Below are 25,722 nucleotides of genomic sequence, written 5' to 3' on the forward strand. Positions count from 1 at the left end.
CCACAACAACAACAACGCTTGTCGAAACGCTTTTTCACACATTTAGTATTACACGGTTATTTTTCTTTCTTTCCAAATACTGAATCTCCCATTAAATACCTTCGCTCTTAACCTACAAAACATAACACTATTCCATTTTAACAATCTTGTGTTTACTTTGACAATAAAGGGACATACCTGATAAAACCGAACACATGTCCACACCAAGCGACGAACAAAATAGGCTTGTTTGAGATGAGCAAAATCTGCGCAGAACTGATCACCGGTGATCAGCGCGAGATGCATGCCGGTTAGAAATGTGTCCGAGTGCGGTCCGCCTGGCTCTGATGTCATGCAGACGTATGTCAAAAAACTCTCGCGAGCACAAGGTGGACGTGTCGGATTCTGCAGTCGCGCGCAGTTGCTCTCCACCGACTGCGCTGATCAAAAGCATGATGGGAAACGACTTGCTGACGACACAGCTTAATGTTCATTGGTTAACAACCGTGATGTATTGTTCTCTTTTAAAATGTTTGATTTTAAAACTCTGTTATCATGTTTTATGTGTATAGCCTACGTTATGTGTGAATATTCCCAAACTCTCTGACAGTGCGATCTCTATGGGTTATGCATTTTTATAAAAAACAAAACAAAAAAAAACACATATGTCTGTATTAAAGACAAAAAAATAGATAAACATGTATTTTGAATGGAATTAAATAAATATGCTACTTTGGGTGTCTTGTTGATTATATTTATTTTCATATAAAAGCAACAGAACTTGAATTCCATCCAGTTTATTAGCAACATTGTGCACGAGCGTCAATCCCGCGATATCCATCTCTGATCTCACAGGTGTCAGATCCACTGTGAGAAAACTCCTAAACGCATTCAAATATTTTCAACTGCTGACTCCTCGTCATCCCATAGGTTGCCTTTTCGCCACCGCATTGACGTCAGTCGTTTCAACCAATCTTCTGTCCCACCTGGCTCAAAACTTGACGCCCACTTTCGAGAGCCACTGATTACGAATCTACGGAGGCGCCCACGCAACCCCAAATACGTCATTTTCAGAAAAAACGAACATCACGTGACGCGAACTCCACTTACTTGAACTATAACTTTCAACTATCACAACAATATTATAATTTGTTGTGATATAGGCCAGCCATTCCCAAACTGTGGTCCGTGGACCACTACTGGTCCGTGAGGGTACTGCAGGTGGTTCGTGGAAAGGCAAAATAAAATATAAAATAATATTTTTTTACCTTCATTTTACCAGGAAATTCCCATAAAAAAAGTAAAAAGAATATGTAGGCCTATATTGATATAACATTTTAATTAAATTGTCAAGTTGTGTGATTACTAAAATAGCCTAGTGGTGTTCGGCCGTGACATTCAAGTTATTCAGTGCCGTTAGAACAACATTGGTTGGGTGGATAGCAACAGGTTCTCTGAAGAGAAAAGGGCAGAGGCAAATATGTTCTCATTATCACATCACACGCATAGCCTTTAATGGTGCGTTCACACCGGACGAAATTTCGCTTCAAACTTTTGTTTTTACGCGCGTCAATTTCGCTCTTGACGCGTGAATTGATACAAAGTGGTCAAGCCTATCACTAGACGCGGCAGGCGCGAATTTGACATGATCCCTTTTTGAATTTGAGGCGCTATTCGCGTCCGGTGTGAACGCACAGTTAGGCAAAGGCAGTTTATATGAAACGAAATGTTTATAAATGGAATGAATAAGGCCTGTTATTATTTTAATTTCCAGTTAGTTTCTTGATCTCGCGTTTCTGAAATGTTTTGCAGATGTGCTGTTAAGTGGACAAAGGCCCCGTTTACACGATGGGAAAACGCAGATATTTCCCTGCGTTTTGGCCTGTCCTTTACACGAAAACGCCGTTTTTACCCAAGAAAACGGTTATTTCTAAAAACTCCGGCCAAAGTGGAGATTTCTGAAAACGCCGGTTATGTGTTGCCGTGTCAACTGGGAGAAACGGGGTTTTAGGTTCTCAAACGTCACATTATGCGCCAGAAAATGCTTACGTCATGTGAGCGCCCTATGTTTAGAGTTTGTTTGGCTACTATTTGATCATGGATGCTGTTAAGGTGGTACTCATTTTTACTTTTGTGCAAACGTTTTTGGCATGTTTGCATTTGCTTCGCTGCCTGTCCACACAAACGAATCTCGTGCCATGTCTGTTGTTTTGAAAGGAACTGGAAGTCGCTCGTGCTATTCGTTGTTGTCGCTTTTTGAGGATTCTGATTGGCTTGCATGGCTTTATCCTTCTCCCTACACTGCCGCCCATAGGTTTGGCATAATTATGATGTTGCTCGACGGCGTATTTATGCGGGTTGATGTAAACGACAACTTTTTTGAAAACGATGTTGTGTACACGATGTTATTTTTGAAAACGGAGGGGGAGAAATATTCGTTTCTCTAAATACCCGGCTATGTGTAAATGTGGCCAAACTCAAGCCTGGTAGGCTAGTAAAACTCTGAAGATTAATAATCCCCTAAAATCGCCAAAGGTTTTGAAATGTTGACTATATTCCAGTGTTCTTATTACTGTATAGATTTCATACTCCATTGCTATGGAAATAAGCCTGTTGTTCAAATGGACCTGATTATGCCCTCGATCGGGTGCTTGAGTAAATAAATAAATAAAATATGTGGCAGCCGTTGTGTGCAGTAAACTTTCTTTTAACAAGCCTGTTGTACTGATGTGATGACCAGTTATAGTTTTAGTGCTAGTAAGCCTATTTAGAGGTGCAGATTAATTCAGGTAGGACTGTGTGTAGACATATTTTATTATGTGTATTATGAGGTGGTCCGCGGAAATTCTTGATTACAAATAGTGGTCCACACACACAAAAAGTTTGAAAACCCCTGATATAGGCTATAGCTTATTTTTTATATTTTCTCTGTGCAGTCTTTCACCTGCCTGTTATATAAAATACGCACAAACAATTTTGTACTTCTTTCTAGCTTATACGGCAACATAGACTTCCCTCGAATTTGCTGACACGCACTCACACACACACACACACACACACACACACACACACACACACACACACACACACACACACACACACACACACACACACACAGACAGACACACAGAAGCTTAAAACCATTATTTTTTACAACAGTTATGGTGCACTGGCTTTCAGCTTAGTTTATTAAGAAATTAAACCTTATATGATATTTTCATAATTACATATGCCAATAAAATTGAAAAAAATATTTGTCTTTGTGTCCTTGGAAACCCAGGTAGCCAGCAGAATCGGGCCAATCGTGGCTGAGTGTCGGCACACTCAGCTGTGTACTGGCATCGGCTCACCGGAAGTGAGCCAGCTCTGGCCCAGTAATCTGGCTAGGTTTTGGCTGTGTGAAGCTGGACCGATTGTGGTTGAGACATGGCGCATTAGGCACATTAGATTATAAAAATGCCACAATTCATAAACTTCAAAATGAGTTTTAAATTCATGATTTAATTTTTTTTTATAATAATAATATTTATTTATATATTTTTTATTTATAAGAATTGTATTTATGTAATGTTCTAATTCTAGATGTTTATGTTTGTAAATGCTGCGTGCGTGACTTTGACGTGTTTTAATGCGCCTGCTCGTGAACGTCCGAGACGCTTTTTCAAACACTGGAGCGGAGTAGAGTCGCCATGGAAACGGCGGGCCACCACTGCAACTGACGAGCAGCTAAACCCTCTCTCGTGGTGTTTTTATTGCTTTCAGGTGAGTTTAGTTTCTTAAATCACACGAATAATACACACAACTGTGCTTGACATAATTTGTAATTGACACGCTTCTGTTGAATATTTACTTATAGAAATGCTTTATTGTCTTCGGAAAAAAAATCCGTTAGCATCTCAACCGTTTACTACGGAGCCCGGGAAGTCACCTGGGAGAAAAAAAAAACGATCCGTGGCGACGGTTTGGCAATCCGTTCGCTCAGTTTGTAAACCGTACTCACGAATTCTCAAACTGTTCCCTCGGTTTAACAAATCGTGCCCACGGATTAATAAACCGTACCCACGAGTTTCTAATCCGCGCTGTCAGATTTGTAAACCGTGCCTTCAGTTTTTGCAATCTGTACCCACAAATTCATAAACCGTGCCCACGCTTTCACAATCCGTTCCCACGGGTTTGTAAACTGTACTCACGGATTTGTGGCTCGCCCTCATTTTAGAAGAACACAATGTTAACGAATCTTATTGTATATTGTTTTATTGTGTATTAAGTGGAATAGGCCTACATCAAATTGTCTTAACTGCGTCTGCATGCTTTAAAGTGATTCCCAATTTTAGCAGTATGGGGTGGAATATACGAATAAATATAAATGACGTGCATCAAAATCTTTTATTTGTGATAATCTTAGCACTTTATTATTTAAAATTAAGATATAATTTATACAAAACGAAATTCACTTTAAAGAAAGGTTTTCTACAAAACATAACTTAATGAAGTGGTCAAAATCTTGTCTGTCGACAAGTCTGTCTGTCCCACTCCATGTCTCTCGATATATTGCGTATACTTTTCATAATCAACATAAATGGAAAAAAATAACATTATAACAAAAATGAAACTAAATGCGCTTATTTAAAGGGGTCATAAAATGGTACATGCACTTTTACAAGTTGATTGTACTGAAATGTGTGTTGGCAGTGCCTGTACACAACCATCATAAAATGATAAAAATCCATCCAGTGTTTTTTTTTTATCTCCTTATATGTTTTCCCCCATCTCAAATCAAGCCGTTCGATTTTGTGACGTCACAAAATCGACGCCCCTCCCACTGATTGACAGCAGCGTTTCAACACAGACCCGCCCTGTCCCGAGCTGTCAATCATAGTCCGCCGCTGTTGATACGCTGGAGCGCTGTCTATGAGCAGAATGGCGTCTAAGCGATTGTGGTGTTCTGTTCTTGGGTGTAATAACGAACACAGCATCATTTTGATGTTCCTAAATCCGAACCGCTGAAGACGCAGTGGCTGAGTTTGTTTTCGAAGGGAATATTCCCCACAATCAACGTCAATGCTTTCATGTTTGCACGAATCATTTCACCAGACTGCTTTATAAACGAGAACATTGAAAAAGGTATTAGCTCCTGTCTGAGTATGTTGTTTATGTGCCTAGTGACTGTCATAGTCGCACAGACTGTTTATTTTTTAAACCGATCAGTAAAATGTTAGTGCTTCAGCCCTGATAGTTGTACCTAACACTGCATAGATAACGTTACGCATCACTGACAAGCCTACATTTACCGAAAAAAAGTTTTTCATGACCATGTCAGGGTTCTGCCCTGGCAGCGTTGTCTGTGTTGTCTCTGTTTAATGTTTCTATGTTTTTGTTGTGCTTAAACACATGGCTGTGTCTTTGTTTGTGTTTGCCATGTGCTCCTCTGTCCCTTCCTCCTTGTTTCCCGATATCACGCCCCCTTGTTTAGTTGAGTCCTTGTTTGAGTGTTAGCACCTGTCTCCTCGTTAAGTCCTTGTTTGTCTGAGTGTGCTCACCTGTTCCTCATGTTCTTAGCTCCCTTTATATGTGTGCTCTTTCCCTCTTGTGTTTGCCAGTTTGTTAAATGTTGTCCGTCTGAGTACTAATGTGTCTCAGTATCGTTTCTCTTAAGTCTTTAGTGTTTTGTTGTAAAAGTTTGTTAGTGCTTTTGTAGCGGGACCTTGGCCCTTCACACTTGGGGCAAATATAGAAACACTGCCTCTAGCGTCACATGACTACGCCACCCTATTTAATAGGGAAATATAGATGTTACTACTAAGAATTGGTAAAAGATACACAGGAACGTGATTAGCAAGAAGGGGCTAGAGACGTGGATACCAATAATACAAAAGTTTTTATTTTATTTTTAATTTTTAAAATATATAAAAGCTGAGAATCATCAACAGACACATGCAGGAGAGACCATAATCCAAAGGAGGCCGAGGCTTGATGGCAGACACACGCCCAAGGCTTCAATATCACTCTCAACACCCCGTGTACAAATAACAGCACACACACTGCAATAAAGTCAAGAAATAATCACACAGCACTCTGTGACGAGCTCTCTACCACCACGTACGGGCCTACAAGTGGTCTGCCCCAAAGCCTCAGCTCCTGTAACAAGAGTGTAAAATTATTTATGGTCTCAATATACAACACCCTCACTCAAACATGCACAAATAATAAACATTTAGATCAACAAACAAGAAAATACTACAGAAAATGAAAATATGAAAGTCAAAGTTTGGTGCTGGCAGTGGGTATTACTCTCACTGATCTTCTACCAGCACCTCTTGAAGGAACTCACAAATCAAAATAAATATAACACTGCAAAACACTAAAAATAAACAAATCAGATCACTCAATACACACAAACAATTATAAATGAAAATACTGCAAACTTTGAATGTATAGTGTGGAAGACACTCATCGGTTGGAGTGGTTAATACTGGAGAACGGACGTCACGTTAGGCTGCACAGTGCGCACACACATCCGCACACACACACACACACACGTGTGTTGGAGGGAAAGTTTGTTATAAGGATCGTGGGCTAACTTATATATAAAGCAGCAGCGTCAAGTCAGCGTTGCCCACCAGGCGTCACAGAACATCTATTCGTCCTAAGAATAAAAACATCAGCAACTTACAATATATAAAATAATGAGCGCTGTACAAAGTGGGCGTTTCACATACCTTTCATTCACAAACTCGGCGTATAGAGGACCCGGGACACAACATCCCTCCGAAGCACGGGAATGCCAGAGAGGCAGGCGAAGAAGAGCAGCCGCCACTTAAAGCTCACACAGCGAACGATCCCCGCAGCTATAAATCACATCGTCATTACCACCAGTCGTATAACGTTACCTGTGTACTGACTGATCAGCCAACGCACGCACATAAGGCTACCTCAAAGTATCATGAGACACGGGACTGCCATAGAGGCATGCAACAGGAGAGCCGGAGCCGCCAACGGCCGCGAACAATCCTGAAGTAGTGAATAAAACAGTTTACACACAATCCCACATCAGTGTTCACCACCTAGTTCAAACAGTGCCTACCTGAAAGCGGAAGCGCTAGGAGAAAGAGGGGCGGTCCCACGGGCAATGACGCGACACCAAACTGGCAAACACACACACACAAGAGTGACTACAGGTTCTCTCTTTTATACGGTACCACCAAGTTTGTGATTGGACTCGCACTACCCCACGCACATTAATTTAATTACAGTGGGCTATATAAGTCCCACTACACTCTGGTTACTGTCATTGGCTCTGTCTGTCTTGTTCCCTGTTCCAGTCCTGTCCAGCAAGCAGCCCTGTTCTGAGCCTGAGATACCTGAGTGCCAAGCTGTAAGAAGTTCCTGTCTGGCTTTAGCTGGTTACCTCTGGTCTCACTCTGATCTGCCATATCAACACTCCAGTATACGGACACCTCATTACATCTGCTGCTCTACTGTTGCCATTGTCTCATCTCTACCTATAGATTGGATTGCTATCTTCTCCCACCTCGTCCTGTCATCTGTTTGACAATAAAGCTGTTAATTGTCATCCTGCATTTGAGTCCTCCTTCACAGATCCGTAACAGACCATTAGCTGTAACATCAATCTGTCAATGAACTAACGTATACATAAGTAAACGCATAGCGTTCGTATCTCACTACTCTACCCTGCCAGTGCACACAAAGATAGATCAAAGTGACATTACATGAACCAACCATTCAGAAACGTCCTGTTTTCCGACTCCGGTTCAAACTGATACGGTTGCACAGTGTCCTCAGAGACTCCCGCTGCCATTCTTCAAAATATAACGTTACCCACAACTGTTGTCAAGGCAACACTCTACGTGTGTTGTTGTGTCAAAACGGCCACAGAACAGAGACACTATTATTGAGACTCCAGAGAAACAAGCAGCTTCAAATGCCTGTTTGCTGTTTTAATGCAATTCATTTTTTTGACAGTAAATCCTTAATTGGCATTTATCTTCTGTGCTTCAAGTCAATCACAAATTGACAGTTCAATAATCTCTGTTCAGTTTTGACAGTATAGTATTTGTTGTCATGCCTTTTGCGAGACATTGCACTGTTTCATGCTTTTCATCTTCAGAAAGATCTTTCGTTCTCCCCATGTTGCATGAGAACTTTAACTTGCTTAACAATGTGGAACAACCTCTTCAAGTAGGTTTTCTATTATTTACCTAAGAAGACCTGACAAGCTATAGAACAAACCTGCCAGAAATTGATAGCTTTCAAAAAAGAAATGAGAAATAAAACAATCATTTTGAAAAACTAAAATCAGAATTTTTATTTTCCTGAAATCCTACTGATATGTCACTTGCATAATAATTTGTTACACAGTGTATATAGAGATGTAATGATACAGATAAAAGATTCAGTCACACAAACATCTTTTTTTAGTTGTTACAAGACGAAAAGAAAGTAACCAATCAGGTATTATTAAAGAAAGTAAAAGAAAAAAATGGTGTTATAACAAAATAAATTATTTGCAAAGATCGCAAGCCCAGTTAGATTGTTTTGCCTTCTCAAAGTCAGGAGGACTCATGTTGAGGCATTTCACATGAAACCAGCCTTGGCATGCATGACATAAAATCTATATCTATATATTTATATATCTATATCTATATATTTATATATCTATATACTGTATATATATATATATATATATATATATATATATATATATTAGGGCTGGGGGGAATTAACACGTTAATCTTTGCGATTAATTTGAGATGCTTAACGCGCTAAAAAAATAATAACGCAATTAACGCAGTACTTTTTTTTGCCTCGTTTTAACGACTTCCTGTTGCGGCTGCTATTGAAAAGGCCGAAAATATGCCGCCCTGCCCCTCCGTGTTCGGCGATCAGGTTTCATTCTCGCCCAGCTTTTCATTTTCCACGCAATTAATTACAGCAAATTGTGCAATTAATTAGTTAATTTTTAAGTTTTAAGTTGAAAGTACTTACCCAGTCAGTTTTGGACTACCTCCAAGGGGTTGTGTCAAACCACATAAACCATAACACTTGTCCTTTCTGAACACTAAAAAGTGTATAGATATTAAAATAGTAACAGGGTTACAGAAGACACTAACAGTTTCATAATGTCTTTTTGTTCCCATTCATGTCCATCACCTGAGGCTGTCAGGATTTCCTCAGCCATCTTCTGACGCAGTTCCTTCAAGTTGGTCACAGAAGAATTGGTGCCCAAGTGGGAGGGAACTTCAGGGAAACTATTGACAACCTCCCTGCCATCTTTGAACAATAGTTGTAAGTGTAAGAATGTCTCAATAAAAAGGTTTTACTCACCATTTTAGAAAAAAACACCTGCATAACAAACACACCACAGCTGTATGCATCTCGCTGGATTGTATGCTTAATTGTGGACCCTCTCCACTCAATCTCCACCCACTCTTTTTTTCCATGCCTCATTTTGAAGTCAAGTATATTTGTATAGTGCTTTTCACAATACAAATTGTATCAAAGCAGCTTCACAGTATTAAATTAAAATAATACAACAAGGTTTGTTTCTAGTGGAATTTATTGATTGATAAAAATAAATTAATATTCCCAAAATATCCCCAACTGAGCAAGCCAAAGGCAACAGTGGCAAGGAACCGAAAAAAAAACCTTGGGAGAACCCAGGCTCTAAATATTGACTGTGATAAATATATGACACAGTTCGGGGTAATACAGTTAAAGTGATTGGAAGTAATTAGAGCTGGGCTTAATGCTTTTATTTAAGCATTGTGTTTTTACCTATATCTGATTGCAGCTTGTTTAGAGTCATTCTCTTCATCAGTTCCTTGTGGATTAATAAGAAAAATCTGACTGGAAGATGCATGTAGATACTGGAAAAAAGAGAGAAACCCATTTAAAATGTCAGTTCAGCTTTGACCACATAGCCATAAAGAAGGACTTATTGGTATTTTGAAAGCTTTCACCAAAAACTTCCAGTGGTTATCATCCACATTCAGGAAACTGATAACTGCGTGATACTTTTCAAAGTTCACCTGAAATGTTCGACAATTTCACATTAGTAAATCTTTTTAAACATGCGTTTTCAAATCTTCAATGTATAACAATACAATGATACCTTCCGCAGACTCTGTCTACACACTGCATCTCTCTCTTTGGTCATGATCACTTGAGCAGTGTAATGGTTGAGGAGGTAAATGCTACTGTCTTTTCCCATTTTGTTGAGTATGGTTTGGAAGTAGCATTCAATTATCTTGATGAAAAGAGCAAATGTATGAAACAAAGATAACTGACAGCTTTTCAGATGTGCACAATATGTATGGTGTACTTTGGTGATTTAAATCATGCCAATTTTAAATAATAATAGCCCATGAATATTCTTGCCTCTCCCACAAGCCACTTGTGAGGTTGCAGAGTTTTGAACTCTTGAGTGATGGATGGTGTACGTGGTCTTCTTTTCTGCCGACGACACAACAGCAACCACCACTTCACAGTCTTTTTTGGACCAAAGGTATTCAATCTGCAAATTAGATTTTTATTGTAAGAAAGATGTTAAATAAAATATTTTAAAAAATATATAATATTAAGTAATACCTCAGTAGTTATGTCCTCAGATGTCTGTTCTGGTTTATCAGGCTCAGTATTGTCCTTGTATTTTGGCTCATGTTTTGCTTTGGTTGACAGGTCCATTGGTGTATCTGTTTTAGTTTTTTTCCAACCCGTTCTCATTCCCGGGGCGTAATATACTTACGCTTTTGACACGTCCGTCAGCGTATACTTTCAACGCACATGGCACCCATTAGCGTCAAAAGAGACGCACAGAGCTTTCCACTAACTCCAATGTAAACCCATCCGCGGTACTATTGAACGCCCAGGGCACGGCGAACTGAGTGAACATAACACCCCGGATGGGTCTTCACTGTCAATTCAAATGTTTTTTTTATATATATATATATATATATATTAGGGCTGGGCAAGTTAACGCGTTATTATCGCGTTAACGCATTTATTAATTGACGCAGACAATTTTTTTATCGCACGTTAACGCAGTTTTTTTTATTATTATTATTTTGAAAGTCCGTTGCTCACCGGCTTAGTTTAGCGGGGATGCTCTGCCATGTGAATTTCCTCCTGTTGATGTCCTGATAACTATTTAGATTCTGGAAACTCACAAACAGCAAGGATCAATCTCTCTTCCAATGATTTGTGCTGCGCGTCGTGTACAAAAAGTTCAAGACAGCGGGCGGACGTGTGCGCGCAACCGCGACAGTTTCACGGGAATGCACCCGCTTGTCGCTGCACCTTGTGTTCGACCACTTCACCTCACGGTGCGTGTCCACTACAGCGGCAAAAGTCCGCTCATTGCCGCTGGTAACGCTATAACGCCTCCGCTTTGGGGTGTGTCTGTTGTGTCTGTGTTTAATCTTACGTTTTTTACAACACACACACAGTATAGTCATTAGAGATGCACGCGATTACATTTAGAAATAGACCAGCTTTGTTTGACTTGACTCAGTTCGCCGTGCCCTGGGCGTTCAATAGTACCGCGGATGGGTTTACATTGGAGTTAGTGGAAAGCTCTGTGCGTCTCTTTTGACGCTAATGGGTGCCATGTGCGTTGAAAGTATACGCTGACGGACGTGTCAAAAGTGTAAGTATATTACGCCCCGGCAGTGGCGGTTCTACATTGAATTACACCCTGGGCGAGACCCCCTTCTCAGCAAGCAGGGGCGTCTGCAGCTGCAGGGGCCGCAAATTTGCCAATTCCCCACACAGTGAAATGATAGATAATAGAAAACCGCTTCACGGCGCAGATTTTTTTTTTTCTGCTCTAGCCGGCGGTGCCGCCCCCCCAAAAATGCCGCCCCGGGCGATTGCCCGGTCCGCCCGTGCCAAAAACCGCTACTGCGCCCCGGGAATGAGAACGGGTTGTTTTTTCAGATGCTGGGCTAAAATATGCAAACCCCATTATGTGTACAGCAAATGGGTCCACCTGCAGATGTTGTAGGTAACCAGCAATCTCAGCATATTCAGATGTAGAACATTCTTTCATTATTTTTCGTGTAAGCAGCAGCTCCATGATTATGTCGTCATGTAGCCTGGTGTTTTTTTTTCAATTCACTAGATATCACCCTTAACACATCTTTAGTTAAGCATTGTGAGATATTGCCTGCCACAATCTCTTCTGATGTTGATTTTCTAAGGGCTTGATAATAGTAATTGCTCACACCATGTTGAAGGGTTTGAGCAATTTTGCCCCTTCGAAAATATTTGGCCTGTCTGATTTTTTTGTCACTTTTTGTGTGTGTTATGTCTCCTTTACGGGCTACAAAGACAGTAATTGTCTTTTGTGATTTTCTTGGGTGTTTTTTTTCCGTAAAAATATAAACTGCTGCACAGCCTTGGCACGTGCTCTAAAGAAAGGCAGGGCTCGTTTCCAACTATTTTTGCATTTAACATATTGGCACTTAACCCCCTGGGGTCGGCTATTGCGCCGGCGCGATAGGCTTGCTTTTTTTCTTATCAGTGCAAAAGAGACTCAAAATACTCTGTTGACTTTGATCTTACATACAAGTTTCATACATCAATCGATTCTGTTAAATGTCTATTTTTTGTGTATACTCACAATAAAAACGAAGTGTTGTGCTTTTTGCCAAATAAAGAAAAATAAACATGATGTTTGTTCTGCTTTCTCTCTGTCAGTGAAGTCCATTCTGAAACGCGTCCGAAAATGAACAATAACTCAGCGAATACTCAGTCAAACAGACATACAGACACACAGGCATGAAGCTTGAATTCTCTTCTTTTAAATGAAGTAATTTATATAAAAAACAAATATTCTCAGTTCATGTAATCTGTAAGAAAAGAGCGAGATGTCAGTCGTTCTCATCTAATTATTTTTAATGTTACCCCACCCACGGAGAGCGCGCGCTATTCAAACGCAAATGACTGAGGCAATCCACGCAAACCTGTGAACGCCCCCATATCAGCTCGAGAAAACACAAGTTTATTCAGATCATTACTTGTTTACACCGTCTCGCAGCGCAGTGAGGAATAATAATAATGGAAAATGTAGCTCAGAAGTGCTGGTATTTCGAGGAGCAAGGATCCGACTGAGCTGAGGAATACTGTGGTAAGTTTTTTTTGCACCTCAAGTGAATCGCGTTTCTGTGTGTGAATGAATGATGATGTTTTAGCAAACTGTATTGCTATACTGAGATGAGTAAAAATCGACTGAAATATGTTGAAATAAAATGTAGGCTATTTGTATAAGCAACGTATTAAACTGCAAATTAACATTTATATGCCCTAATATTTAATAAAAACAACGTTACAGTCAGGCGAAATATGAAAGACAACATTTTGTTGACTAGATTTGGGTACAGTTTTTACTGTAGAATATACTGCCACATCAAATAAGCTTTTGTTTAGCAATTTCTGCTCATATGTTTTTTTATATATATATATATATATATATATATATATATATATATATATATATATATATATATATATATATATATATATATATATATATATATATATAAAATACTATTTTTGTCAAAAATAAAGTCATCAACTAAGATGTTAGCTGTTCCAATGTTGGCTATATTCAAACTAATGAATACATATGATAAAATGTAGGCCTATAATCATTTTTTTACAAAGAAAGAGTACACTTGAAATATTGTTGAAATTGTAATTATTGTTGTAATTGTAACCTTTTTAATAAAATAGCAAAACATATTTACAAGATAGATGTAAGCAAAATCTTAAATGGTCAATATAAGTCTTCTTCTAAATATATCTTTTGTCCTTGCATTGTGGCTCAGTCAGTGTCACACCTGAATGAATGGGTCATTATGCAGAGTGGGTGGGACATTGTATTTTCAGATGTAAACCACTCCTCGTTCACGCCCCCCTCGCATATTGGCTTTCCAAGCAAAACCTGTCTTACACAATTTAAATCAATGTATTGTTTTACCTGAACGATAAAGCAAGACTATTCACATAATTTTGAAGCCAGAACTCGAAGCGACAACATCCATTAGTCAAAAGTCTTATTGGCACATATTTAGTATGTGTTTTATGACCTTATTTCAGAAACTTTAGTTTTTAGTTTTTTCAATAACCACGCATAAACATTATTCTCTCAAAAATGCAGACATGTACATTCTTGTTGCTCACATATTATGGTAGCCCTGTTTGTGCTAAATAGTATGTAATTTTTTTTTGCCATTAATATGTTTATAAGCAACTGAAAAAAGCACAAATGTCAGGGCATGTCAGAACATCTCAAGGACCCCAAAAACACCTTAGACCCCAGAGGGTTAACATAGTAATTGCTATCAGGATATTAGGAGACTTTCAACTAATATAATAAAAAAAAACAATTCTGTAGAGCATTACCTATTGCACTTTTAACTGCACCAAGAACTAAAATTAATTCCTGAAATGTTTGTCTACGTGCAGTGTTTATTCAGTAATTAAGAATGTAATATTCTCTTGATTATAGGAGTGGTTACAACACGACCCTTCTCGAAAGGCGAGATTTTATGTGACTACCACGGAAAGGTATTGCCAGCTGCAGAAGGTGTTGTGTGACTGACCCAGACTTACATCTTTTAGGGTCTCACAAGCCGAGCGTCTTTGGCCTAGAGCACCAAAGTGCTTCATACTTTTATTATTTTATAATCCACAAAAAAAGTAAAAATGGAGCACCAATTTACTTTTTTTTCTTTATTTTCTGTCAGTTTTCATACTAGAACTGCACCAGGTAATGATACAAAACATTTGTCCTCACACACACACACACGCACTTCTATTAAAATGTTACAATTCAATAAGAAACAATAAACATAAAAAGTTAAGAAAACAGTAATAGACCTGAGTAAATCAAATTTGACCTTTGACCTCTGAACAAGTACACTTGGTGTGGCTGCTTTCAAAGACCAGGGGTGCGTCTCAATCAGCTCCCTAGTTCAGTAGTCAAGGCACTGATCAGGGAATCAGTCAAAGGGCTGACCCCATAACTCTATGATCCTGTATGACTTCTGATTGGGCTCAAAAGCCAGCAGCTGAGGCTCACTGTCCGAGCTGTGCTAGAGAAGCTTTCCATGGTCCTGAACACCACTGGATGACACAGCGATGCTCTCCGTGGTCCTGAACACCACTGGCCAGTTGCTGAACACCACTACCCGGCACGGTGGTGCTATCCATGGTGCTGAACATCGATGGTCGGCGCGGTGGCGCTATCCACGGTGCTGGATGTGGTTCTGCAGAACCATGCTTCCTTATGGCCACCACAATACACACAGAGATCGATCTATAGTGAGATTTACAATGTTTATACACACAAAGAACAAAAGCATTCAAAATATTCACACCATTTACACATTCATCTTTGACCCCATTTTACAATCATATGTTATGTTGGGCTATAAAGAAAATTTAACTCAGAAATAAATTCTTAATATCAAACGGGCAAACTAATGACTACTGACAAAAGCACACTTGTTGAACATTTGTTGAACATATGTTTATTAAAATACAAATATTAACCACAACAACAACAATATATTTACTAAGAACAAGAACAACAAACAATTTAATTAACACGTAAATGCTATAAATGTAATCTAAATGCTTAGCAAAGCAACAAATAACAAGACATTTAAGTTTGGGTTCCACAAATGAAAACTTCAGCCAAAGCATATATGCATTTTAACAACATCTGCCTTTGACAATAAACAAGTAACTAGTGTACTAAAGTGTCAGGGTGTTAAGTGTTATTGTCTCTTGAACACTAGCTTTGGAAAGATTGGTTTAATTTTTTCTTCTCCTGCTCCACAACCAGCTCACTTCTTCTCCTTTTCTTCAAACTGGTCTTAATTCTCTCTGCTAGGTAGGCCTGAAGATCCTTGGTCCCCCGAGGGCTCCAGCCAGGACTCCAGAGTCCACCTCTCTCACCAGCTCCTTTTATTACGTCTGCCTCGTCTGAGAGGCCCTTGGTGTCTGAATAAACCCCCCCCAAAAAAACATAAATTCAAACAAACAGGTTAACACTCATGACAAGACAAATTATATAAATATTTATAAAGTTGATATTAAGCCTCAACGCACAAGGGAAAGGAAAATGTGCACATACCAGTCATTTTCAGCCTGTAGATTGAAGTACGCAGCCTGGAGTCCTGTAAGTTTCTCCGGTCTAGTGTGCCTCAGTCTCATGTAGGGCCCGAGTTTGCCAGCTAGTTCGGGTTCCAGATCCTCCAGAGACTGGGCCAGCTTGCGCTTGTGCAAAGTGGGCTGTTTCTGAAGTCCAGAGGAACCGACTTGTGCAAGAGGCAGACTCTGAAGGTCCACAGAGATCTCCACGTCGCGTCCCACATCTGAAACCTGGGTGGATGAAAGTGCTTCATCTTGTTCTGAGGTCTGGTCAGGGATGGATTCAATGGACCTTGTTGTAGTCAACATCGCACCCTGTCTTGGGCTGATCGGAGATGGAGAAGCCACACTCTGAAGGTCCAGGAAGATCTCCTCATCGCTTCCCACATCTGGCACCTGGGTGGATGAAAGTGCTTTAGCTCTGCTTTAGGGCTGGTCAAAAGCATGGCGTGTCGTAAGCACAAGGGGGAGGTGTGCTTGCTCCAATAGAAGTAGAAGCCACCATACCACAGACCTCCACTTCCATTGCAGTGATCCTTGAAGCCAGCCCGTCGAGTCTCCTGTCCACAGCGTCCATCCTCTTGGTCACAGATTCCCCCATGGCTTTCACCATTTCTTCAACACCATGTTTAGCAGAATTAAAGTGTTCCTCCAGCAGCTGGAGGTCAGATTTTACCTGTGCCTCTAGCCTCTCTGTGTAGAAACTCAGCTCCTCCATCAAGATGGAGTCCTTGAAGGCTTTTAACTCCTCCTGCATCTCTGAGATGAAAACAGAGATTCTCTGATAGCCTTCAGGTGCTGGAGGAAAAACTCCCTCATAGTGTCGAGCCTTAAGCACAGCTCCTCCTCCATGCTGAGGACATCTTCTCCGTCAGCATCGACGTCGTCCTGCACATTTTCAAATGGCCGCTCACCCTCCAACATCTTCGTCTGAAAAACAGAGGCATGCGAAATTTGAGAATTTTGAAAACGCTGAACAAATTGTGCACAAAAAAACCCTGTATGCGCTCAATTGAGGTGTATAAACTAAGACGGAAACCCGTTTCATGAATAAATCCCTCAAAGTTCAACAAAAAAACTCATGTGACTTTGCATCAGAGGATTTGAGTGGATAGATCTGGACTCACTGGAATTGTCAATAGGAGTTAGTTGGACCATTTTAATAAACCATTACAACTATGTCCACCCCGAGCCGCCATAACACAGATAACGGTTTTGACACGCAAGTTTGGAGTTAGCATGAACGGATTAAAATTAAATTGGGTAAACGGCTACTTCAACTAATGCAAGTCAAATAATTGTCTCTGCAATACAATGAATGCTAGACAAAAATTTTTTTACTTTCTTTCCTGAAAAACATTTGTTGGGTCATAAAATGTACAGTGTTTCTCACGGTCACATGCCACTTCTCCTGTAAGCTTAGCAGGAGATGGGAATATATGTAAATGACAGCATCACGGCTCTAATGCGTACTCACAGGGTGGATGATTTCCTCATCTTTAGAGATCAGGATGATGTTTAGGCAAACAGAAAAATACACATGAATATTTATTTTATTTAGAACACAGATAAAACATATTGTTGCAGATCTGTATTGTCCTTATGTTTCATTATTCATAAGATTTCTATATGGTTAGGGTCTCTGCTGTTACAGACTTAAATAGATGATATTGCCCCGTATAATGGTTTAACATTCCATTAAGTTATGTCACTGATTTCTCTGTAAAATAGTTTTTACACAATGTTGAACACACACCTGTTACAATTCATTAAAGGGGGGTGAAATGCTATTTCATGCATACCGAGTTTTTTACACTGTTAAAGAGTTGGATTCCCATGCTAAACATGGACAAAGTTTCAAAAATTAAGTTGTACGTTTGATGGAGTATTTCTGTGCCAAAAATACTCCTTCCGGTTTGTCACAAGTTTCGGAAAGTTTTTTTCGAGTATGGGCCTGTGTGACGTCAGATGCGGCGGAATATCCTTATACGGGTCCTAAGGGCACTTCTCCCGGAAGGGCGCGCGCACACCCCTAGACCAGAGCGAGAGAGCGAAAGCAGTACACCCATCAAAGCTCTGTGCTCGGCTTTAGGGAAGTCATCGACTGCGCTGCATTTGCAGATCGTCTAATGCTTAAGAAAGCCCTCATTTTACCTGGTCAAAAACAGCTCTGTTTTCAGCACACCGTTTAAGTGCATGTGTCTTTAAATGATAATGTTCTGTGCGTACACCGTTTGTAACACAATAACCATAACGCGTTGTTCATTATAAACGTGGGATTATGAATTATATTGAGAACGTTGTACATAGAAAACATGCCGTAATGTACCCTGAGTGTAAACCTTAGCCGCATTCATCGTGAAGCGTGCAAGCGATTTGCAAAGATTAATATAAAGGTTTATAAAACGTTACACTCACTTCTTCTGGAGGTGCAGCAGGAACACGAATAGTTGGTACCGATCCTTTTTTCAGGAGCAGCTTCTTAGCAAAACCAGCTTTATACTGACCCTCCTTTTTAATAAATGCCTATGGATATCTTCCAAAAAACAAAAAAATGTTGGCGCATTTTTTTCTCTATATAGTGTTGATATGACAACTAGTAAATACACCAAGTTTCATCGATCCTAGCATGTGTGGAAGTATTTAAAACAAGTGTGTTACAACTAGCCCCGCGTTAGGTTGTGCCCCGCGCTCCCCTACACACCTTTCATCTTTTCCCTGAGAACTTTAAGAGTCTGTTTTCTTTTATAAATTGCAGCTGAACAGTAATATCTGCAAAGTGTTAAACATTAAAAGGTCCTTGTGCGCACCGTACCATCCACAGACGAACGGCCTTGTGGCACGGATGAATGGGACAATACAGAGGTAACAATAATTTGTTAATTCCCAAGAATAAATGTAGATCATTTGAGGCTACATGTTGAGGAACAACCCCGCATCCCACATAAAATACAGTCTTCATCACCATCAGTTTCTGTGGGCTTTGCATCCCCCTTCTCACCAGCATCTCCACCACCAGTGCCACCACAACAATCTCCACCACCAGTGCCACCACCACAATCTCCACCACCACCAGTGGCATCACCACAATCTCCACCACCAGTGCCACCACCACAATCTCCACCAGTGCCATCACCACAATCTCCATCACCTCAATCTCCACCACCAGTGCCACCACCACAATCTTCACCAGTGCCATCACCACAATCTCCACCACCACAATCTCCAACACCAGTGCCATCACCACAATCTCCATCACCAGTGCCATCACCACAATCTCCATCACCACAATCTCCACCACCAGTCCATGTGGTCTTGTCAGCCCTCTCCTCACCGTCATCTCCACCATCAGTGCCATCACCACATTATCCACCACCAGTGCCATCACCACAATCTCCACCACCACCAGTGCCATCACCACAATCTCCACCACCAATCCATGTGGTATCTTCAGGTCCCTCCTCACCGGCATCTCCACCACCAGTTCATGCCACATCATCCTCTGGTGTTGGGATTTTATCAGGGTCCAGCTCTTCAGAAATAGAATCACGTATGTACTTAAACAACAATTTAGACAGTTATAATAATAATAATAAAAATACATATTACAGTAGTAACACATGGATTCACCAGTTGTGAGTAACACCATTGCATTGCTTGTTTTTGACATTTTACAGGTGTCAGAGAAGCCTGGGAAGGAAAAAGCTTGTATGTGCTGATCTCAAAAATAGGGCCTTTCAAATTGTTTTACTCTGACATTCATCAGACTGCACCCACACCATATTTTGAAAGTGAGGTGAGTTGATCCTTTTAGAAGCACCAACTCACTAGGAAATTGTTATCTTGCTGAGTTCTAATTTCTAATATATGAAATATTTTCCATGAAACTAATTTTGTGTGATTTATATGTCTATCCAGTTATATCTTTCATAACTAAATACATAAGTAATAGGGATGTAAACGGATTATCGATTAATTGTCGACAAGAATTTACTCGATTAAATTAAATTAATTGTCGGCTAATTGAACTTTGCGAACGTGACACGAGATTCTCGCGGGCGGCGAGAGACCCGACACAAACTTGAGGCGGCAAAAAAGAAACCAAACATGAGGCGGTCAAAACGGAGTGGAGTGTGGAAGCATTTCAAGAGCTGCCAACTCTCACGCATTCACCGTGAGACTCAAGCAATTGACACTTTTCACACGCTCTCACGCCACACATTCATTTTCTCACGCACAGAAAAATCGCGAAGCAAAGAGGACACGGAGACCGACAGACTAGACAGAGCAGGTTACTTTATGATATAAAAAAATCTCAGCTCTCAGATTCTGTCAATTTTATTACGAAATTCAAACAATAAATACCGTTTTGGCGCTTGTAAATGTTACGTGACAGATCCCTAGCGTCATGTGAACCGATCATCTCTACTAGCTAGTAGTAAATAAACACGGACACTGTTGAAAGATACAGTACAACTTACCGAAATGTATATTCATCATACATAATATCGATCAATCAGTGTTTTTCATCAGCGTGAAGAGGTCAATAACATAGCTGGAGAACAATTATGTCACATTTACCTCAGGAAAGCCATTTAATGATCATAATATAGGCTGGAGAACAATTATGTCACATTTACCTCAGGAAAGCCATTTAATGATCATAATATAGGCTATAGAGAGTATTTTGCTAAATATGTGTTCTATATTACATATTATATTTTTACTTATATCATTAAATAAAGTTGTTATTATAATTAAAATAACCGGATTATATTTAATTATTTTTAACCTTAAATAATAGCTTACTACCAGCTTGATAGGGCTTTCTGTTTACACCATTAGGTGAGTTGTTTTTTTTTCTTGAGAAAAATTAACCCTATCTTGTGTAGCCTACCTAATATTTATCCAAACGAGTCAATATTAAATCAAATCACAATAATTGAAATAATAAAAAAGCGTAGCTTACCAGAAATTGTACCATGTAAACATTGTAACATGTTGTCACTAAACCTAATAAAATTCAGTTTAGTTACTAAAATGTTAGTGACAATCACAATACACTTATTGTGATGCAATTTTTTTTACAATTATTATTATTATTTTTTTAATGCATTTTAATTTTCTGTGCATAATTTATTTAGTTAAACTAGCCTACATAAATGCCATTATCTGTACGGTATCCCAACTGTTACAATAAAACATCAATTGAGCAATATAACATGCATTTTTATTCAGTATATAAACAATATTTTGCTTTTTATGTAAGACACTATTCACCTTATTCCGCCCCGCCCACTTTTACTTCTGTCCAGTACTTCCGTTGTAAACCACCTTCCGGTTTAGCGGACCCTCATTCAATTTCGAGGAGAACTGCAGAGAAGTCTCACTGATAAAATGTCACATAAGATAAGCTAATTTGTGCCAAATGTGCTATGTACGTGTGTACCAACAGCACAGCAATGCACTGTTTCTCGGGGTAATTTTTAAACGACTTTTAGGTGTTTATATGACCCGTCTGCCTGTCTGATCGCAGCCTGCCGATGTGTAGTGTTTAGCCTACATTAGCCACAAACATCTAATGTTGTAATGGTCTCACTACAGGACACATACACATGCTATACCTTGTTTGAAAGCTATGGTCCTCTAGAATTCAGTCGCTGGATTTATTTTACAGCCATTACTTGTGTTAGAGATTAAACCATAAGAAATTGCAGCTAGCAGTTAGCTAAGCTAACGTTACCCTCTTGTTCATCTAGTTGAGGCTCTACTTTCTTTCTACACCAGTTCGTGGCTATTTTTTTCTCATCTGTTGGCTATACACTGCAATGTATCTGGTGATTAAGCAAACAAACTGTGGTGTAATAATGTTTCAAACTTTAGTAGTGTTTGTGCACATCTTCATAACTAAGTAATAGCTATTAGAAAGACACAGCTTACAACAGCATACAAAACGCTTTTCTCACTTTTATTAAATACGCAACGTCCACAATGAATAGGCCTAATTACATGATGAATTTTGAATTTAAACTGCATATTTCAAAAAGGCTACATATATAGCTGGTTTAAATAATTTGATTGTGGCATTGTTTCAAAAGCTTCAAGTGAAATGTACTTTAGTACGTTGCAGCAGTTGGCTATAATATTATAGTCTATCTACTTATATCAAGACAGATAACAGATTGGACCAGGGCAAACAAAGCGCTAAGTAGCTAAACCAGGAAGTGAGATTACGCAGATGGCGCCACCCAGTGCTACTTCCGGAATAAGGTGAATAGATACCTTGAGAAATTTACATTCTCAGGAAAATAGCCGCTTATCAGTTAATCGTTAATCGATCGATAAGGTCAATCAACTAATGATTAATGAATTAATTGATAATTTGCATCCCTAATAAGTATATCTCACAGCTTGGCAGATGAAGGTATATTTCCAAAGGAGATAAGTTGTAATGTTCGTGTGTGAATGTCATTGTGGACATGCTGTTACAGTCTGTTAACCTCCTTGTCACATTAAGGGACCAAACTGAGGTGGAAGAAGATAAACTAATTATAGGGACTAACAAGAACAGGTGCCGACTAGACAGAACATAATTGTGACAATATACACAATTAATATTTAAAAGTTAAACATGTTCAAAAGTTAGTATTGAGAATAAACAGTGGTTTAGTTTTGTTTATGGTTATTTGAGTTCACATTGAATTCACCATTATGTTGTTTAGTATTTATTTTAAATTGGCCTCTTGTCTCTTGAGGTTGTTATTTCTTATCTAGCCATTATAATAATGTGTTTGTACAACATGTTATGTTGGCAAAATAAGTAAATGTTTTTTTTCTTTTTTTTTTTCTCTCTCTGAAATGGTTTGTATTTTCTTATTGGTTTCCACACTGTACAGATTTGTATACCTAAGAAGACATCATATATATAAGTGTGTTAATGAAATCCAACGGTTTGTGAATGAAGCCACTTCATATCAAACTGTTTCAACATTGTCATGATTCTGCCTTCTTGTCTCTGATTTTCCTTGGTCTTGAGGCAGGATCATGACAGGCCCATGTTTTATGTGTAAGCACATGGCCATTTGTTTTGGCTGTGTGCTTGCGTTGTCTTGTCACCTTACCCCGCCCTCTTGTTATCTCATCTTGTAATCATTAGATTGTTGCTTTCACCTGTTCCTGATTAGTTTGCTCCCTATTTAATCCCCTCATGTTCTCTGTCCTGTGTCGGTACATTGTCAAACTTAGTGTGTGTAACATTGCTTGTTATACAGTCTTGTTAGTACATTGTCTGATTCCTGTTTAATGAAGAATTGGGAGTTTGTTTCCTGTCTAGTCAGTATTTAGTCTTTGTTTATAGTCTTGTCTTAGTCTAAGTGTTCTACCCTCAGTCCTGTTTTGCCCCCTCGTGGGCTTTGTTTTTCCTGTTATTTGTACATTAAACTGTGTTGCTGTGACTACTGTCTGCAATTGGGTTCATCTCCACACAACCCCATGACAAACATTTCATTATTTTGCAAAAATAATATTTTACAAACACATAATGTCCAAAGAAAAACTATCCAAAGTTCAAAATGAAAGTGTCCATCTAAAGGAAACATTAAACATCATTAAACAGATCACCTCTGTGAATATTTTTTTTCTTATTGGAAACTAATATGTCTTCATTTATTCCTGTCAGGTCATGAATGCTTATATGTACCTTTTGGTACAAAAATGCAACAATGATTCAACAAAAAAGGCTGTGTGCATTGATTCATATGAAATGAGCGACATATGGAAACATAAAAAAGCAAAGGTCATGGTTAGTACACAACTTTTTGCAAACTGCAATATAAATGTGATTAACATAGATGTAACTTATGTAGTGATCTTGACACACACATCAGTTGTGTATTATATCATACAACAGACAACAGAGGTAATGTGAGTTTTGGTTCCACGTAATCTTGTGTGTGTGGGGGGGTCAAGTAGTATCTCGCAACTTTTACCTTGGGGCACTAGTCATGGAGTCACCTTGTCAATATAAATGATCCAATTTGTAGAGCCTCTTACAGCATTGTCAACTCAAGGAAGACACAGTTGTGACAAAATATAATTTATTTAAAATATATATACAAGAAAACTAACAACACTATTAAAAGATAGTAAAATGCTCAAGATCAGTATGATTTAAAGTAAAGTGCAGATAATAGAAATCTAATTGTTTGATGGATGGTAGAATGTTAGCTGTTTACTTACAGTATAAGGCAAAAAACTTATTTCTGATTAATATATTAATGAATTATTATTATTTCAATATTAATTATAAATTAATTTCAGATTCTAATAAACAGTCCGGTGTAGCAATGTCTTCCAATGGTCAGGCTGGGCCATGTCACATTGGAGAGAGTGTCAGATTTCTTTTAACAGCAATCAAACTTGGGTCATGGAATGCTTTTTTGTTTGTTTCTCACTATACCTCAAAATACTTGTGCATTAAATGTTGATTTTATTTTAACTGAAATTTCAGATGCAGCCAAACAAATTCAAATACATCTTTGGGATCATTAACGAGAATCAGCACTGGACTCTGACGGTACTGTTTATATGTTTTATAAGCAGTCTTAATTACCTTTTAAGTGGTTGGATACAATATTTTTTTAGCATTTAAGGTTTTGTTGTTATCATCTACTTTATTAAGATTATGATTCCACAAGAGAAGAGGGCTCTGTTCTTTGATCCTCTTGGAGAGACCACAACAAACATCCAAAGGTGTCAGAATGTGACATGGTAAATCAACATTTTAAACAGAATATTACGAAACGCCTTTAGAGTTTCAGAAGATCTTATTTAATTTAATGAATTCCAAATTCAAGATTTTTATTGTCATATGTACCTACGTACAATGAAATTCTTATTTTGTTTTTACCCCATAATCAGGCAGTCAGATTCTGGCAGGGAGTCCGAATAGGCCGATGTCACACTTCCTGCTTCCGGAAGGCGGAGTAGGGATTCAGAACTTCCGGTCAATATTTCTCGATAAGGATTTAGATTATCAGCCATAATGTCTAAACCATCCGAGGTAGACTGACCACGAGCTATGAGGTTGTGAAACGAAGGTTTTTGCTCCTGTAGAAGCTACAAGTTCGTATGAAATCAACCTTGTTTTAAGAAAAACATGTTTTATCCGCGATCTTATGGAAAAAACTACACTACCCACAATCCTAAGCGTAGCAGCAACGTCTGCTGATTGGTCCAACTTGCTGTTACCATAGAAACGTTTACCTTACCAGCGAACGGCTAGAGCTATAACAACAATGGCAGGCTACACCCGCAGCTGTTGTTGTAGTGTACCCTTTCCTCAGTTTTGACGTTTCCACTTGAGAGTTTTCATTTACCATCCGAACCACATCGTCATATGTGACTTCAGGCAGGTTGCGGAGAGATTTGGTCCAGCGGTATCTATCGGACTCTGCCATTGTAAAAAGCTAACCGGAAGAGCCGTATCCCTACTAAAAGACGTACTTCCGGTCTTCAATTTTTTCGTGACATAGGCCTATAGGGAATGTGAAGGTGACATCACGC

General features: G+C 39.1%; 1 protein-coding gene across 1 annotated transcript in view; it reads right to left on the reverse strand.

Moving 5' to 3' along the window:
* Positions 1-15,706: 15,706 nt before the first annotated feature.
* The window catches only part of LOC311289564 (uncharacterized protein), a 401,792-nt gene continuing 391,776 nt past the window's right edge, over positions 15,707-25,722 (reverse strand). Inside the window, exons 5-7 of the transcript XR_014627142.1 lie at positions 16,835-17,088; positions 16,142-16,718; positions 15,707-16,008 (exon numbers count right to left, since the gene is read on the reverse strand). The gene's annotated coding sequence lies outside the window, so the exon portion shown is untranslated. The remainder of the gene's footprint in view (positions 16,009-16,141; positions 16,719-16,834; positions 17,089-25,722) is intronic.

This window comes from Rutilus rutilus (genome assembly GCF_951802725.1).
Source record: "Rutilus rutilus genome assembly, chromosome: 4".
NCBI classification, from domain to species: domain Eukaryota; kingdom Metazoa; phylum Chordata; class Actinopteri; order Cypriniformes; family Leuciscidae; genus Rutilus; species Rutilus rutilus.